The sequence below is a fragment of the Nestor notabilis genome, unplaced genomic scaffold (genome assembly GCF_000696875.1).
Source record: "Nestor notabilis isolate BGI_N333 unplaced genomic scaffold, ASM69687v1 scaffold10400, whole genome shotgun sequence".
NCBI lineage: Eukaryota > Metazoa > Chordata > Aves > Psittaciformes > Psittacidae > Nestor > Nestor notabilis.
This window is the reverse complement of record NW_009911611.1, coordinates 19,769-23,790: the sequence shown is the minus strand read 5'-3', so window position 1 is coordinate 23,790 and position 4,022 is coordinate 19,769.

Below are 4,022 nucleotides of genomic sequence, written 5' to 3'. Positions count from 1 at the left end.
GGGTGACTGAGATTGCTGCTGGGCAAGTTATCCTAAGGAGCTGAATTCTGTCTATGGGGTGGAGGGGTCACTTGTGTTCAGCAGAAATACCTTTTTGGAAGGGAAGGGTTTGTCCCGCTGGTTGAAGGCCAAGCGTTGAAGAGTCTGGAGCTATGGAACACTATCAGGAACATCAAGAGCTAAGCAGTGTTAGGGGAAGAAATATACTTGAAAACCACAAGGCTTTTTAAGTAGTGGGTGGTGAAAAGCCCATCAAAGGTCTTACTGTTGAGATACATCTTAATGCAGGCGGAGCTGATAGGAAGTATGCAGTTGGGGAAGGATACGTGAGAGAACCAGCATAATTATCTGCCTCTTCAGTAACTATGTGGATACCAATGTCAAATATGAGCAGTGTGTGTAAGTGGTGGTGTTTGCTCAGTCTACTTGTCAAAACCAGTATTGGCAAGTATAGAATCTGATCTGTTTCTTCTTAAAACGTTCACCCAGTAAAGAATACAGTTACTGGAAACTTTACAGCATGGGTTGGTTGTGCCCTGTGAGCCTCACGCTAATGTATTTCTAGGTCAGATGTACTAAAAAAGGGTGTTTACAGCAGCAGATGCACAGGCTTGTTACAAAGGTATTTTTATCAGAACTGCTGTAACTTACAGTTGTTACAAAGTTGTGTTTCAGGATGTTTTTGTCTTTTTCAGCTTTCTCTTTCGCTTGCTTTTTCAGGTCAGGAAGGAAGCCTTTGTGCACATATCCATGTAGTGTATACCAACAGAGCTATGAATTCTTAGGGGGTGAAGTGGCAGACCATCCTCTGTGCCACACCAGCCGTTTCAAATGAGATGGCCTGAAAACATGGGTGCTATTCTTTATAATGTCATGGAAGCTTTGGCCAAAGTAGTTAGATATTTCTGTTTTTCTTTTACAATGTAATTCAGTGATACCATGTTGTCAGGATTTAAAGTTACAGTTTGTGCCCCCTGGTTTTTAATTGAGTTTTGGGGTGTAGGATTAACTGTACAGATCTATACAGATCTGTATGGATCTATGCCAGAGGGGCTAGTTTGCATATATTCAAGTCCTGCATGAATTCTTCACAGCAGAACTGATATTCCTTCACAGCAGAACTGATATTCCTTCACAGCAGAACTGATATTCCTTTCAGAGTTCTGATTGAGGTTTTGGACACAGTCTAGGTTTTCAGACGTGAGTGGTGGTTGCTGGGGGGTTTGTTGTTTGGGCTTTTATATGGCCAATTTCTATATCCCTCACTTAACGTGGTGGATTGCACTGCTGTATTGGAAAGGGAATAATAAGCAATCTTTTTACACACTTTTTATGATTAAAATGCAGAGAAGCCATTGGGATTATCACTTTGGATGTTGAAGGCCCTGTGCACTAGACATTGCACTCTCGTTTATGGTCTGGTTCTGCAGCACGATCTGTGCAAATAAATCTACTGCTTGCAGTGGACTTGTGTTCAAAATGGTTTGTGAGAGGCTGGTGGAGAGTAATACACCTTGGTTTATGAACTAGCTCCCAGGGGACTGAAATAAGATTGAACTATGAAATGTTAAACAGTCTCAAAAACTTTACAAGGAAGACAGTTTTGTCAATACGATGGTCTTTGTGCAGCATCAACCCTGTGCAAAGAGTGGTATGTGACAACGTGTTCTTCCTGAAAACCTAATGAAAAGTCTGTGCATTGTTTTTAATTCTGGGTGGAAAAATTCAAAGATGAGGACAAGAGAGTGAAAAAGTAGCACAGGCAGTCGGGATACTTGGAGTAATTGAGAGTGTTAAAAGCGAGTCTTGCATTTGTGGGAAGGGAGAACTCGGGGAGAACTTTCCACTCCACTTCCATGCCACCAGGTCTAGCTTCTGGTGGCACGTTAGAACTTAATACAGCATCAGTTGGGGGGTAAGAAGCTTTTTTAATCTTCCCCATTTGTGTTGTGTGGTTTAATTCCTGTTCCCGTTTTCTTTCTGTGACTCACATCCTTTACAAAACCGATAGTGTATGTTGGCATTTGGAGGAGGTGCAGGAGATGCTGTGGGCCAACGCGTGGAGTCTAATTCTACTTATGCTACTAGTCTATGTATCAGAGATATGGAACAGAGTTCCTGACCTTTGCACCTTTTATAAGCTAGTCTTAAGTGAGTGGCAGAAAATGGGATTTTTCTTTCTCTTACTGTGGTAGGAAAACCAGATTTGTCAGTTATCTCCCTGGAAATAAAAGCATCAACCAGAGTCAAATTATTCACTGCTCTCTCTTGGGAATAAAAACACCAAGTTGTGCAAATACGTTCTCCCTGAGCACATTGACAGATCACAGCCCTAGTGGCAAAGGGTTCTTTTGGGCCAGTTGTCTCCAGACATTTTCAGCCAAATCTTTATACCAGTCCAAGTAGTTTCTATTGCTTTTCTGTAATAAAAGACTCCTGCCACTCTGGAGAAAACATAGAGAATTATGTGGGTGCCTTAGCAGACAGGGGTTGAAAAATGCCTGTGGTTTGCGTGGCTTTATTGGATCAAATGTAGGATTTTCCACCCTGTGGTTTAAATTTCCATCTGCTGGAGTTTGTAGAATTTGTTTTTCTGAAATGTTGCTTATGGCTCAAATGAAGCCCTTAAGTTTAGTCGAGGCTGGGAGGAACTGAGTCAGAAATGTGATAATGGATGCTCTGGAATTGTTGAGGGGCCCCAGAATAGATGGTTCAGTGGTAAGAACTGCAGCCAGTTTCTCCTAGTCAGTGAGTGATGAAAGGAGATCCTTCTCCGGTGCTGCTATCCTCACGTGCCTGGTTGGTGACGTGTGAGGAGAGGAGTGATATGTGGGCTGGGAGGGCTGTTAAGTACCATCACTATGTACAGGATACCCCTATTGCCTAAGGGGTGGTTAAAGCTGCTGCTTTGGGCAATCTGCTGGGAGTGGTTTGAGGAGTCCCATGCAACATAATGCATCTGTTTAATGCTGTTCACTAGCTGTGAAAACTGAACCCTCATTTTTAGGGTCATCCAGATGTCCCATGAGTATTGAACCAGGGGAAGTTTAGGTTAGATGTTAAGCAGAAGCTCTTCCCTGTGAGGGTGCTGAGGCGCTGGCACAGGGTGCCCAGAGAAGCTGTGGCTGCCCCATCCCTGGCAGTGTTCAAGGCCAGGTTGGACACGGGCTTGGAGCAACCGGCTCTAGTGGAAGGTCTTACTTTGAAACTGACAGTACCATATGTGTAGACAGCATGTTTTTGCTGTCATTTGAGTAACGATGCTCTTACCCTAAAACACTTCTTAAGGCATTAGGACCCACATCCGTGTGGTTGCCTCCTCATTACTACCAGCAAGCACTGCAGATGGTGCTTTTATCGCAGTGGATCTTGTTCCCAGTGGGTCTTTTGTAGGTCGTAGATAGCTTTGGAAACGTGACCAACAAATCAGAAATGATGCTATTTGTTTATAATAAAAATAACCAGATAACTAAATAGGCCTTTTTAAAATGAGTGTCTGTACCAGTAGTCAACTGCACTGACAAATTTCTTGCTGTATTCCCTTAACTAGTTTCCCTCTTCAAATAAATAAATCTCCCTGTCATGTAGTAGACTGAGAGTGGCTCATGGAAGGCCTCGATAGACATGAGACAGTGCGAGGGAAATACCAGATGTGAAGCAGAAGTCCATCTCCTCCCTTCCTCTTCTCCCATTTCAAAATGAGTGACTGACTTCGTACTTGTGTAGGAGCTCTTTCCCCTCTGAGGAGGGAAGTTTTTTATTTAAACTTTTTAGGAGTAGGTCTTTAAAGAAGTCTTGAATTGATTTGGAAAACTTCTATGAAAAAAGTATAGTTCTACATAGTGCAGATTTGTGAAAAGGATCTCAAGGATTCAAAGTATCTTAGAATCAACCAGGTGGGAAAAGACCTTTAAGCTCATCCAGTCCAACCCTTCCCCAGCAGTGCCAAGGCCACCACTAACCCCTGGCACTGAGGCCTCGGCTACACCGGATGTGAAAACTTGCAGCGGACCTGACTCCCC